The 14548-nt window shown below is 45.3% G+C and overlaps 1 long non-coding RNA gene across 2 annotated transcripts in view; it reads right to left on the bottom strand.

The window, feature by feature from the left end:
• Positions 1-6586: 6586 nt before the first annotated feature.
• The window catches only part of LOC129513268 (uncharacterized), a 37148-nt gene continuing 29186 nt past the window's right edge, over positions 6587-14548 (bottom strand). Inside the window, exons 4-6 of one of the 2 annotated variants that reach the window (XR_008665216.1) lie at positions 10951-11032; positions 9031-9183; positions 6587-6808 (exon numbers count right to left, since the gene is read on the bottom strand). This is a non-coding gene — a long non-coding RNA (uncharacterized LOC129513268). Of the gene's footprint in view, positions 6809-8947; positions 9184-10950; positions 11033-14548 lie in introns of those variants that run through there. The other variant, XR_008665215.1, reaches the window with a different exon arrangement.

Below are 14548 nucleotides of genomic sequence, written 5' to 3'. Positions count from 1 at the left end.
CTGAGTTCCACACTGAGGGGACAGAGAGACAGCCCCGTGGGACAGACAGATGGACCAGTGACCACCTTCATTCCTTGGGTCTCATGTGATTTTACTGAAGTAATTTGAGGGGCCCTAGCTCTTGTGGCCTGAGCAGCCTCATGTGAGGGGCAGGGAGTCCTGAGTCTCCAGCCCCTGCTTCTAGATGAGTCCAAGGAGAACCAGGCCCCAGGTTAAAGATGGACGGTTGGGGAAAGAGACTCGCTCTGCAGAGTGTGGTGTGAAGATTTCGCCCAAGTGCCGCACTATCTATCCTGGCGACCCAGGAGGAGGCCCTGGAGCAACTGGAGTTGGGTGGGAGAGGAGACCACTGGAAATCCAGAGAGGAAGCTGAAGCCAATAGCAGATTGAATGAAGGGGCCACCGGAGAAAGAAACCAGGTGAAGAGAGAAACCAGACTTAGTACAGAGGTCCCCCATTCCTTATCCACAGAAGGTGTGTTTGAAGACCCCCAGTGGATGCCTGAAACTGTGGATAGTACCGAGCCCGATATATTCTGTTTTTCCTATACATACGTGTCTAAGAAAAAAATTTAATTTATGAATTAGTCACAGGAAGAGATTAACAACAATAATGATAAAATAGAAAAATGATAACAACACATTGTAAAAAGTTATGTGAATGTGGTCTCTATCTCTCTCTAAATATCTATTGCCCTATGCTGTTCTCACCCTTCTTGTGATGATATCAATGATAAAATGCTTACTGATGAGATGAAGAGAGGTGAATGGTGTAGGCACCCTGACCTAGCGTTGGGCTACTAGTGACATTCCGATGACTTGTCAGGAGGATCATCTGCTTCCAGATTGTGGTTGACCGTGAGTAACTGAAGCCACAGAATTCAGAACAGCAGATAAGGAGGGGACTATAGGACATGTTTCAGCCTTGGGCCTTTTCATCTGCATTCCTTCTACCATCAGAAATCACCCTTTCTCACCCTTCTGCACTGTTAGTAAGAATGTAAATTGGTGCAGCCACTATGGAAAACAGTATGAAGTTTCCCCAAGCAATTACAAACAGAACTACCCTATAATCCAGCAATCTCACTTCTGGGTACCTACCCAAAGGAAATGAAATCACATCTTGAAGAGATATCTGCATTCCCATGTTCACTGAAGCATTATTCACACTAGTGAAGACATGGAAACAACCTAAGTGTCAGCCCATGGATGAATGGATAAAGAAAACATGAATTTTTAAAAAAGATTTATTTATTTATTTGAGAGAGATCAGTGGGGGAGGAGCAGAGGGAGGGAAGGAGAGAATCTTGGAGCAGACTCCTCAAAGAGCGCAAGCCCAACGCGGGGCTCGATCCCTTGACCCTGAGATCATGACCTAAGCTGAAACCAAGAGTTGGACACCCAACCCACTGAGCCACTCAGGCACCCCAAGAAAACATGAATGTTGGTAAAAAGAGTATAAACTTTTGGTTGTAAGTTCTATAAATAAGTTCTGAGAATCTAATGTATAGCATAGTGTCTTTAGTTGATCAAACTATAACATACTTGAAATTTGCTAAGAAAGTAGATTTTAAGCATTCTTATACACACACACACACACAGAGGTAACCATGTGCGGGGATGGATATATTAATTAACTTGATGGTGGGGATCCCTTCACAGTGTATAAATGCATGAAATCATCCTATTTTACACTTTAAATATCTTACATTTTTTGTCAATTATACCTCAGTAAAGCTGAACAAAATCACCCTTCCTTAGTACCTGTCTTTCAGGGCTCTGGGAAATCAAAACCAAACTAGAAATAAGTAAACAATCTAATTTATTTTTTTAAACGACCCAATTTAAAAGTGAGTAAAAGGCTTAAATACACATTTCTCCAAAGAAGATATACAAATAGCCAAAAAGCACACAGAAAGATGTTCAACAGCACTATTCATTAGGGAAATGCAAATCAAAACCACAGTGACATACCGTGTAGTATCATTAGGATGGCTGTTATCAAAAACATAAACAAAAACAAAAAATAAAACAAGTGTGGTGGGAATGTGGCGAAATCAGAACACTTGAGTGTTGCTATTGGCAATGTAACATAGTGCAGCTGTTTTGAAAGATGGTATGAAAATTCCTCAAAAATGAAACATAGAGTTACCATGCAATCCAGCACTTCTACTTCTGGTTATATCCCCAAGAGAAATGAACACAGAGACTCTAACAGGTGTTTGGACCCCCGTGTTCATGGCAGAAACAGAAGTATTTCCGATAGCAAAATGTAGAAGGGACCCAAGTGTCCTTCCCCCAGACAAGTAGATAAACAAAATGGGGAACATACATCCAATGGAATACTGGCCAACCTTAAAAGAGAAATTCTGGGGGCACCTGGGTGGCTCAGCAGTTGAGCGTCTGCCTTTGGCTCAGGGCATGATCCCGAGGTCCTGGGATCGAGTCCCGCATCAGGCCCCCGACAGGGAGCCTGCTTCTTTCTCTGCCTGTCTCTGCCTCTCTCTCTCTGTCTTTCATGAATAAATAAATAAAATCTTTAAAAAATAAATAAATAATAAAAAAGAAATTCTGACACCTGCTATGACATGAATGAAACTTGAAGACACAGACCCTATGCTAGGTAAAATTAGTGAGTCACAAAAAGACAAATACTTTAGGTTTCTCCTCATATGAGGCACCGAAAGTAGTCAGGTTCACAGAGATGAAAGAATGGTGGTTTCCAGGAGACGAGGAGCAGGAGGGGAGAATGCGGAGCTCCTGGGTAATGGGAACAGAGTTGCAGTTGGACATGGTTGGTGGGGATGGAGGCACAATCATGTGAATGTATTGAAGACCCCAGAACCATACACTGAGACATGGTTGCATGGTATATTTTGTTATGTGCCTTTTACCATACACACTAAAAAAGTAGACCATTCGGTCAAGTGTGAGAGCTTGAAAGAATCCATAAGCCCACTATGACTTCATTCATCGTGTAGATGAGGCTCAGTAGAGAAAGAGGCTTGTTCCGGAAACAGCCGTGACACTAGAGGCAGGGAAAGAACCTAGGTGTTCTGATCCTCAGGCCTTCAGCACCAGCCCTTCCATTCAAGCTTCTGTACTCCGTGGCCAGCATCCCAGACCTGTCTCTCCACACAAGGCCCAGGCCTTCCAAGGGTCTGGAGATCTACCACCTGGATTACTGACCCCTATTCCCTTAAGGAAAGGGACCGGTATAGAAGATTCACAGCTCTGGGAAGTAGTTAGGGCTGCAGAGACAATTCTGATAACCCAAGCTTTATCAGAATATTTTTTAAAGTGAAACACCTTGGAAATTCCCATTTTGCAATTCTGACCACAAATCCCTCATGGCGACTTGATGGCAATTCATTGAGGCACTTCATGGATTTCACATCTCTCTCAGCAAACCTGTCCTGACTTTCGACTTCTCTATCCAGCCAGAACCCTCCAAGATTGCCTGCTTTCAGGGCCTATCTCAGAGAATCCCCCTGACATCTAGATTGGGGTGGCAATAACTTGGCACATATACCACTCTGCCCCCCTCCAGTGCCCACGGTAGGCATCACTAAGCAATCAAGAGTCTGTTCCCCACTGAGAAAGATAAAGGCCTCAGAATCATATCATCATAGCCTCTAGCTGTCCCATCATTCAGCGCTGCCACTTCAGGTAAGAGCGTGTTGCCAGCTATCACCTACGCCAATCCAGCACATTCTGGGCTCTTGGGAAAATCATTTCTATCTTGGCCTCAATTTCTTCAGCTAGAATGTGAGATGATTTTTATGCCCTGCCAGCTCTGTGATCCAATGAGTTCTGTAATAATGGACTGGACAACTCAGTATTGTGCGTAGTAGACAGAAATTCTATAGGTTTCAAATGAAGTTCTCTGGTGTTTTAAATTCATTTTATCTTTTTTTTTTTTTTTATTTTTTTGGCAGTGGATCTGCCCTCCCCATTTTATTTGCTGCAGAGGAGATCATGAAGCCAGACATCAGGACCTGATTGTGCTCCTAGCCAACAAGGTCGCCAGTGCTTTCTGGGAGCCATTTCCCACTTCCTGGAAGGCCCCAGAGCCAAGATTGTCCTAACACTTCTCTTGGAAGGGGGATACTCCCACCCACCCATGCCCTCCCAAAAGGAGTTAGGATTAACATCTCTGCCCCTCACACTGCCCCCCGCCCTCACTTGCCCTGTCCCCTGTCCTGGGAGAGCAGCTATGACCCTGAAATGGAGCGCAGATAGCTTTTCTCATCTGCTTGCCTGCCAGCCAGCCTGGCGGCCCTCTCCACCCAGCCCCTGGCTAGCCAGACAGGATGCATTAGAGGGAGGGGAGAGGACGGGGCCGCCCTCTTGCCACCACGCACTATAAAAGAGAGAGCATTAAATCTTGGCCCCCATCAGAGAACTGCCTTAATTAGGGTGGCGCCAAGCAGGATGCTGTAATTAACTGTGTGTCTGCATTTCCATCTGAAACATCCATTTCCAGAGCTTTGTGATCCAGTCTTCCAAGAGAAGCTCAGTTAGAAATTCGGCACCGGCAGCCCCAGAGGGGAGGGATGGCCAGTTTCCCCTGCTCCTTCCCTCACGGTTCTACTCAGGGTGAGTCTCTGGAGCTGGGAGCCCAGGGTCCTTCTGATAAGGGTGTCAATTATGGGCTCAAAGCTACTGGCTCCCAAGGCCAGGAAAACCCAAAAGCGTGGTGTTGGTGCAGGTAGATACCTGTTAGGTTTCCTTGGACAACAACCACTATTCCAGGGACTGATATCTTGGAGGCAACAGCCCAGCCACCTGCAGCTCTGGATGATGCAGGCTGGCCAAGTGGAGTGTACAGCCCCTAGCCACGGATTGGCTCGGGGTCGGTCATATGACGGATGCTGGGCCAAAGAGCAGCAGCCTTTGCAGGCCTCTGGCTGGAATTGATGGAATTGATGGGATCCGGGTATTGGCTCATGAAGGCAGGCAGTAGGATGTCTAGCCTGGAGCTGCGGAGGCCGGGTTTGGGAGAGCCTCATTGGGAGAGTGTGCCCAAGAATAAGGCCAAATTGAAGAAGGTATTTTTAAAAGGTAGGAGGGAGATGGAGAGACACGATGACATCTTTTTAAATAACGAAATTCAGCCATACCTGAAGCAAAATACTCCCACAGGCTTGTAATCATGTGAGAGGCCACACCATTCCCCACTCCTGTTTATGTCGATTTGAACAGTGTCACTTGCAACGTCCAGAGATTTGGTGAAAGCAGAGGTCACTACATGGATCCCAAGGATGCCATCAGTGCCCTCATACTATAAAGATCCATGGTGTGCCAGGTGGCGTGGACAAGAACGTGTCCCCAGCCTTAGCGAGCTCCTGGCCTCATGGGGAAGAGGAGCCCTAAGGGTAAACTTGGTGTCCTAGTGCACCCCATACACTGAAGGCCGTCTTCCTTCTGTGCAGCTTGCAGCCTCGCCTCTGCTGGAGAGTGCCATGCCTTTATTGGACAAGCTGCTGCTGTGCCTACCCAGAGTGCAGGCCCTCTTCATCCTATTGCAGTTCCTAGTGCCCGAGCGACTGGTGGGAAGTCGCTTGTGTGAACCAGCCCCTGGTTTCAAAAGTGGCCACATAGCCAGGCCTGAATCCTTAAGACACTATGCCTCCAGCCACAGTGACTGGTGTAGGAACGAGCACGTGAATCAGGGTAAACTAGCAATCATCCACCCTAGAGCTTTTGCAGGCATTAATAGGGAAAAGATATTGCTTTCCCTGGAGCTGCTGAGTAGGATGTGGGTCTGATGCTGCTGGTAGGGAGTAGGATTTCTGCAACTACGAACCTAAAGAATGTTGACCAATTCCCTAGGACTGAGGCCCTTCCTATCAAATTCCAACCAACCTTTCATTCTTGTCCCTAATGATGAGCTTCATACTGCAACCAACTGAGCTGCTCCTCAAGCTGCAATACATCTAGCATTTTGTAGAGCTTTTTGCTCCGCAGAGAAACTCTTTTCTCCCCTAACTGCCCATGAAAATCCTACTCATCATTTAAGGCTCACCTCATGCCTTCCTCCTCTGAGAAGTCCTCTGGGCCTCTCCTTCTTCTGCCCCGTATAGTAGCTCTGCTTACTTGGACCTATGGATAGACACCTCTGGCTCTCACCTTTCCTATTGGCCAGTGAACTCCAAGAGGACTAAGAAACGGGGTGGGACGATTTCCCCACGACCTCATTTGAGCCTGGTTCCAGGTCTGAAACCAAATCCATTGTCAAATTTCACATGCCAATTAATTACATTTTTTCCTTTTATAAGATTGAGTTTCTGACTCCTACAAACAAGAGTCCTAATGTTGGACATGTTTTTCCCTAATTACAAAAGTAATACCTACTCATTGAAGACAAGCAGAAAATATTGATACACACACAAAGGGAAATAAAAATGAGTCATAATCCTCCCACCCAGAAACAACTTTGTAGGCAATAGAGTAAATGTCCCTTTAGACTTGTTTCCATACACATACATGTCTGCATTTATTTAGATGAGACCATACTCCAGTACTGGCGGGTGCTTTTTACTCTTTATTGAAATAGAACATATATACAGAAAAGGGCCCGAATCACAAGGATACAGCTTCATAAATTTCACAAAGCGAACACATCTATGACTACTGTCCAGATCAAAAGAACAGTGTTGGCCAAGGACCTTCAGCTCTTTCCCGGGTTCATCCTACAATTGCAGAGGGCATTGACCTCCTGGAATTTGCCTCCTTCCTTTTCTTGATGCACAATCCATTTGTTTCCAGTGTTCGGCTATTGAAAACGATGCTGCAGGGAACATCTCCTGTACACACATCGTTTTGCACATGGGAGCTTAATATCCTAGGATAAATTGCTAATAATAGCTAACATTTCTCAAACCCTTTCTTGCCAGGCACTGTGTTAAATGCCTTTTATGGCTTAGCTCACTTGAGCCTTTTCACAATTAACTGAAATTGGGAGTCTTATTGTCCCCATTTTACAGAAGTGGGACCTCCGGGTCAAAGGGCAGGCACATTTTGCATTTTGATTCACATTTTCTAGCTGCCCTCCATACGACTGTACCAATTAATTCTCCCTCCAGCAGCGCAAAGGGTCAATTTTCTTTCCACACTTGCCAAAGCTGGATGCTATCAATTATTTTAATTGCCAGTTGTAGCCAAACAGATAGGTGAAAAATTATAGCTCATTATACACATTTGTTCATTTCTTTCATTTTTTTTAGTGAGACTGAACATCTTGCCTCGTATTAGCCATCTATACTTTTCAAAATCGCCTGTTTGTCTTTTGCCTATTTTTCTGCTGAGGGTACTCACTTTATTTTTGCATATTAGAGATACTCACCTTTCACCTTTCATAGATGTTACAGGTATTTTCAGTTTTGGTGTTTTTTTTTTTTCCATTCCTAACATGATTTTTGTGACATAAAAAGTGTAGGGTTTTTGTGGAGGGTTGGTTGTTTTGTTTTTGTTTTGGGGTTTTTTTTGCATTTGTATGATGGAATGAATGATCATCAACCATTTTCTTTATGATTTCCCATTTGTAAAATGAGCAGGGAGAGATTAATCTGTTTCAAATGTGATCCACTTGCCTGAGTGGTTCTGGGGGTCCTCAGGGGCCCCTTGGGGAAGTGGCACCTGTGAAGGGGTGTGACCTGTCCGTTTACTCGGTTCCTGGTCCCACTCAGCCAGATAACTTGGGTATTAGTTAAGGGTACCTGTCCTTTGAGTTTCAAGGCTCATGTGCTTTTGCCTACCAATCAGCAAGGCTGCTCCCTCCCACAGCCTCCAGGATGGGAACCCCTATCTCTCACAATCTCTGGGGGGGCGGGGGGGCTCTGAGGTTTTCTCTGTCACCTGCACCTTCCACCTTCTCATGTGACCTGGTCATTGACAGGTCGTGTCATCATCCTGTCTGCCACATCCTGTCTTGTCCCTGCCTCAGACAGGAGCTCCAGCACTACTTCCCCTGACCATCTCTCTCCGCCAGCATCATTCACATAGAGTGCTTGGTCAACATCAGCCTGGATCAGTTTTCAGCTGGCAGAGGGGGTCACTGGTGCCACACAGCGAACAACCCCAAACTAAGCATTCCTGTACTGAGAAGCCCTTCACCTGCCATCTTCCTCCCCAACCTTCAGTCTTCCACTGGCCCTGGTCCTCTCTCACACACTGGGCACCTCTCATTCTCCTTTGCTGGAACCCTTCCTCTCGGACTCTCTCTAGAAAATTTATTTTCACTGGATTATTAGGCTAAGCATATCTAGTCCTTCCATTGTTTGCCTACTTATGTGTGTGTGGAAGTCATCAAACTAGATCCCTGGTTTTCAAAGTGTGACCCCAGAGTCCCCAAAACTCTTTCATGGGTTCCACAGGCTGAATTATTTTTATAATAATACTGTAGTGGGTTAAATGGTGGTCCCCAGGGATGTCTGGGTGGCTCAGTGATTGAGCATCTGCCTATGGCTCAAGTTGTGATCCCAGGGTCCTGGGGTCAAGTCCTACATTGGGCTCCCCACAGGGAACCTGCTTCTCCCTCTGCCTATGTCTCTGCCTCTCTCTGTCTCTCATGATAAATAAATATGAAAAAATAAAAATAAATCGTGGTGCCCAAAAAGATAGGCCCATGTCCTCATTCCCAGAGACTATGAATGGAAACTTATTTGGGAAAAAAAGGCTTTTACAGATGGAACTAAGAGTTTTGAGATGAGACCATAAGCCAGATGATCTGGGTGGGTCCTACATTAAATGATAAGTGTTGTCATATGACAAACACAGCACAGCAGGTGCTATGACAATGAAGGCTGAGATTGAAATGACTCAACCGCAAGCCTCAGAACACAGACAGCCACCAGAAGCTGGAAGAGGCAAGGGACAGATTCACCCCCAGAGTCTCTGGGAGCACCATGACCCTGCTAACTCTTAGATGTCAGGCTTGTGGCCTCCAGAACTGCAAGAATAAATTTCTGCTGTATGTCACCAAGTTTGTGGTCATTTGTTACAGCAGCCACAGAAAACTAATACAAACCTGAGATGGCATTTGCTCACTCACTCTCATTCCCCCAGGATTGGTATAGTGGAGTCTTCCAGAGGCTTCATGATATGAGCTATTGGAACAAATTGAATGCAGAAGCAGATAGGAGAATACAGCTGCCTCCTATTAAGCAAGACATTAGGAGATCTGCAAAAACAAAAAACAATGCCACTCTCCTTACCAAATCTTTTTTGTTTTGGAAAATCTAGTTCTTTTTCATTTTTTTTAAAAAAAAAAGTTACTTATGTTAACATAAAACAGTTCTAAAAATTAATGAATCTTTTTAAACTTTCTCAATTTTAGTTTCTAATACAGTAAATGTTGATAGCTATATGCCACTTAAACAAAAATTCTTTAGAACCCTGGGTAATTTAAGAGTGCAAAGTGGGGGGCACCAGGGTGGCTTTGTCAGTTACGCACCCGACTCTTGATTTCAGTGCAGGTCATGATCTCAGGGTCACAAGATTGAGCCCTGCATTGAGCCCCATGACAGGCTCCTCACTCAGTGGGGAGTCTGCTTGAGATTCTCTCTCCCCCTCTGCCCCTCCCCATGCTGGTGCATACAAGCCCTCTCTCTCTAAAATAGATAAATAAAATCTTTAAAAAAAGAGTGCAAAGGTCCTACAATTAAAGCATTTGATCACTTAACTAGATCATATCTCCCTCACCTTTCCACTCTGACTCTCCAGCCCTACCCCTGCAGAACGTACAAAGATAGCTTTCACTTGACTACAATTGACAGAACTCTCAATTCAAAATGACTTAAAAAAAGTGTCATCTCACAAAACAATGAGTCCAAAGGTTGGGCCTTCTGGGTTTGGTCAGTTCATTGATTCAATTGCATCACCACCCCCAACCACCACGTTTCTGTTGATTCTACTCTGTCACCCTCAGAGATCTGGTCCTTCTCCTCATGGTTACAGGATGGCTGCAGCTGTGCCAAGCATTGCGACCTCACACAATAATCGCCAATGCTGGAAAAAGGAGATACCCTGTTAACCTTAAAAATAAAACTGCCAGTTATTTTACCAGCAAAAAAATGGGTTTATTTAGGGATAGCAGAGAACTGCAATTTGGGACAAGGAAGCACTAGCAAAATCATAGAAGTGTCCAGAGAACTAAGGAAAGGTATGCTCAAAGGAGAACAAAGGGGGTTGGAAGTTGGGGCACCTGGGTGGTTCAGCGGTTGAGCATCTGCCTTTGGCTCAGATCATGATCCCGGGGTTCCAGAATCGAGTCCCACATTTGGCTTCCTGCATGGAGCCTGCTTCACCCTCTGCCTGTGTCTCTGCCGATCTCTCTCTGTGTCTCTCATGAATAAATAAAAATATTTTTAAATAGAGGGGGGTTGGAAGTAGGGAGGATCATTATAAACAAAAAGTCTATTGGAGTGAACTGGGAGTTCAAAGTCTAGTGGCTCTTCATTGGCTGAGCTGTGGCAGTCTCTCATTGGCTGGGCTGTTGTCAGGGGAAGAGGAAACCTTTCTTCCTGCTGCTGGGAGAGTAAGAAGTAGCTAGAACAATTTTGGCTTTCAGGGTCCTTCTCGGTGGGCTGAGTCTGCAAATGGCCTGCATGGCAGACACGAGAGCTCCCCCTACTGGCCTCCCAGTTCCATTTTATTTTATTTATTTATTTATTTATTAAGATTTATTTATTTATTTATTTATTTATTTATTTATTTATTTATTTATTTATTCATGATAGACACAGAGATTGAGAGAAAGGCAGAGACACAGGAGGAGGGAGAAGCAGGCTCCATGCCGGGAGCCCGACGTGGTACTCAATCCCGGGACTCCAGGATCGCGCCCTGGGCCAAAGGCATGTGCTAAACCGCTGAGCCACCCAGGGATCCACCCCCCCCCCCCAGTTCCATTTTAAATGAGGTTTCCTTTATTCTTTTTCACAATCCTTACCTTGAGCCTCAGTTTAGAAGCCAAGTAGGGCCCCTCCCATGACTTCTGCTTCAGTGACCAGAATTGCAACACAGGCCGGTCCCTGCCAGGAGAAAGGCATTACTGTAATTGGCTTAGTCAAGATTTTGGGCAGATAGCCAGCCTCCTCTCAAGACATGGTCACCTGACTGGGGTTCTACTAGCAGAGAAAGAGGTGTCAGGCTGTGGAAGGTGATCACGACATCTGCCATTGCAACACAGGGATTTCGAGTCTGTGGAAACGGGCAGCAACATTCATGCCAACCTGACTCTCCCCCATCAGGTATTTAGGTTACAGCCCAAGGTGAGCCCCACTAAGCCCAAACCCTCAGCCCGTGAGCCCCAAGCCCATGGGGACTTAGTGCCTCCCACAGCACCTTAGCTCTCTGCATCCTCAGCAGGCAAGCAGCCCTTTGGGCCTGCCCCCTTCCTCTTGGCACAATTTTGTATCAGAGGCCTCATGCCTGGCCCCAGTCTTGCTTAGAGCCCACCCTTGTCCATTTTGACAGGTTTCAATAACTCAGTGTCAGGAAGGTGGCCCTCCCAGGAAACACCCAGAATGTTTTATAAGATTTCCCATGCTTTTCACACTAACCTTTAAGCTCTGCAAGTTCTCCTTGCCAGCCTATCTCTCTCTCTCTCTCTCTCTCTCTCTCTCTCTCTCTCAGACACACACACACACACACACACACACACCAGAGTTAGAAATGACTCAAATCCTGGCATCTTTACTTCTCAACTTACCTGCTCTGCATCTTGGGCATGTAACTTATCCACTCTATGTTTCTTTATTTCTCAAAAGAAGGTTATCATGAAGATTAAATGAGACAATGTATGTAAAGTCGCTCACTGTCAAGACTCAGAAATTGTCAGCTACCACATTGATGTGGAGCAAATGGTCAAGAAAGAATTCTTGAGATGTCGTTGGTGCAAAAAAGTGGTTTTACTGGGGCACCTAGGTGGCTCAGTCAGTTAAGCATCTGATTCTTGATTTAAGCTCATGTCATGATCTCAGTGTTGTGAGATCCAGCCCTGTAAGCTCCCTGCTGGGTGTGGAGGCTGCTTAAGATTCTCTCTCTCTCTCTGCCCCTTCTCCCCCAAACATGGTTTTATTAAAGCATGAGGACAGGACCTGTGGGCAGAAAGAGCTGCTCCAGAGTCATAAGGAGTGGCCCATTATATACTTTCAAGTTGGAAGAGGGTTAGGGATAGTGTCTCTAAGGAATTTGGAAGCAAGGTTTCCAGGACCTTGAGGGTCTAGCTATTGTTAGGAAAAGGTCATTTACTATTGTCTAGTAAAACCCAAGTCATGAAACCCTTTAGATGTGTATCAGGGGGCCATATGCTTGGAGGATGATTACTAACATATATCTTGGGGGGTAGAGATAAAAGAAGTTTTCAAAGGAAGTTCTGTATGTTAAAGGAGACTTATAGGATCCTAGAAGTCGGGTTAATGTTAAGCTAAGGTTGCCTTTTGCCCTTAGCAAAGTATTAACATTAAGAAAGTTGAGTTCCTAGAGCAAGGTCACTCCTCCTGTCTCAAGAAGTTGTCAATGGGCTTAAGTTGTAACTAAATTTTATTTTTTCTTTTGCCTTTGTTCCCCACATCAGGATTATCATTGCAACTCAACATCTGGGTTGCAAAGCCTATAGGGTCCTCAGCTCCATTCTATTACCTGAGATTCACAGCACTCTAGGAAGTCAGCAGGGCAAGGGTTATGCCCCACATTACAGGTGGGGTGACTGAGGGCCAAAGAGGCCAAGTGATTCAGCCAAGGCCATACAGGCAACTGGAAACCAATTCGAGTAGCCAGGCTCTGATTCCAAGCCCAAGGCCCCTCCCAGACCTCCATCTGTGTGACCTGGATTGCTCAGCTACCAAAGGCCTGAAAAGTTTTGTAGGAATCAAGTCTGAGCGCTTGGCACTCATGTGGCCAGAAGTAGCAGGGGTGGTTGCAATTCCTAGGAGAGGGGAGGAGGGAAGTCTCTTCCAGTTCACAGCCCATGAAGGGTGAGCAGTATTTTAAAGGACCCGAGTAAGGAGAGACCTTCCAAGAATGCAAACCCAGGATATAGACATTAAAAAGACAGACACATGTGACAACATAAAAATATTAATCTCTTATAAGGCAAAAGATACCATAAGCAAAGTTAATAGACAAACAATAAATTTGGAAAAATATTTGAGATGCAGAGGACAAAGGGTCACCAGCTATAATATACAAAGAGCTCTTACAAATTGAAGAGAAAAGGGCAAACAACCCAAAAGAAATTATGGCAAAGGACATGAATAGGCAATTCACAAAAGAATGAAGCCAAATGGCCACAAACAAATGAAAAGATGCTCACACTCATTAGTGGTCGGGGGAAATACAAATTAAGCTGACAATGAGATATCACAGAGGCAAATTTAAAAGAACAATAACGCAATTGCTGGCAGGGATTTGGGGGAAAAGTGACTTTCCCTTCATACGTTTTTAGTGAAAATGTAAATTATTACAATCTTTTTAGGAAGAGAGCCGGCTACAAGAATTAAAACATCCAGAGTTACACTGAAATTTGGCATTAAAAAAGAGATACCTATGTCCTTTGACCCAGCAATCCTTATCCTAGAAATCTGATAGAAATGTCCTAAGGATAAATAACAAAAGACGTTTGCTGAATTATTATTCGTAATGGAAAAAAAAAAAAACAACCACCTGGAAACAAAGCATGGCAGAGACTGGCACGCAGGGAAGACCTTGTTTTCCAGCCTCCCTGGCATTTTGGTTGGGACCACGTGACCAGGTCCTGGCTGGTGGGCTGAGGGGGGAAAAGTGATGTGTGGCCATAAAGCCCGCCATGCAACCCCCTCCTCTGTCTCCCTGCTTTTGCCCTCGACGGCTGAGACCCCACATTTGGCCATGGAAGGAGGCCGATCCCTGAGTCCCTGTTTGGAGAACACTGCCCTGTACCCCAAGGGCTTCCTGGCCACACTGTCCTGGGACAAAACAAGAAATAAACTCTGGTGGCAAGCAGGGCTGCCGTTCCTGGGCTTCCATGTAGCAGAGCCTGGCGCACCTTAATACGTGGGCTGAGTGTCCACCCATAGGAACCGATGGACAGAATGACAGCACAGCACACGCTAGGCTGAGCCCATATGAGGGATGAATTTGAGCTAGACCCAGGGAATTCCACTGCCTAGAAAGAGAAAAGTGGCACGCAGAGCAGCACACATAATACCTCGTTTTGGTAATCTAAACAATGATCGAGAAAATCCTCTAACAGTACAGAGTGTACTGTGCACGTTCGTGCATGTGTGTTATGTGTACAGATGGTTCCCTGGGAACGCAGAGAAACATGGAAGGATACTTCTAGCTTGCAAGCATGAGTTGGAAGGGAGAGGGACGAAGGAAGGTGGGAGAGGCCAGACAATAAGATGGAAAAGCGCATCACCAAACAGCGAGTACAGGAGTACATTTTTGCATTGATGAATGGCAGATGTAAACATAAAAATGCTTCCATATTAGAGAATAAAACCTGTCCTCCTTATTGCAAGGGAAAAAAAAGGTGCTCACATAGCAGTGGCCACAGGGGAGAA

The sequence above is a fragment of the Nyctereutes procyonoides genome, unplaced genomic scaffold (assembly GCF_905146905.1).
Source record: "Nyctereutes procyonoides isolate TBG_1078 unplaced genomic scaffold, NYPRO_anot_genome, whole genome shotgun sequence".
NCBI lineage: Eukaryota > Metazoa > Chordata > Mammalia > Carnivora > Canidae > Nyctereutes > Nyctereutes procyonoides.
Note: the sequence above shows the minus strand (reverse complement) of the source record. Positions and strands in the feature narration are given on the sequence as shown.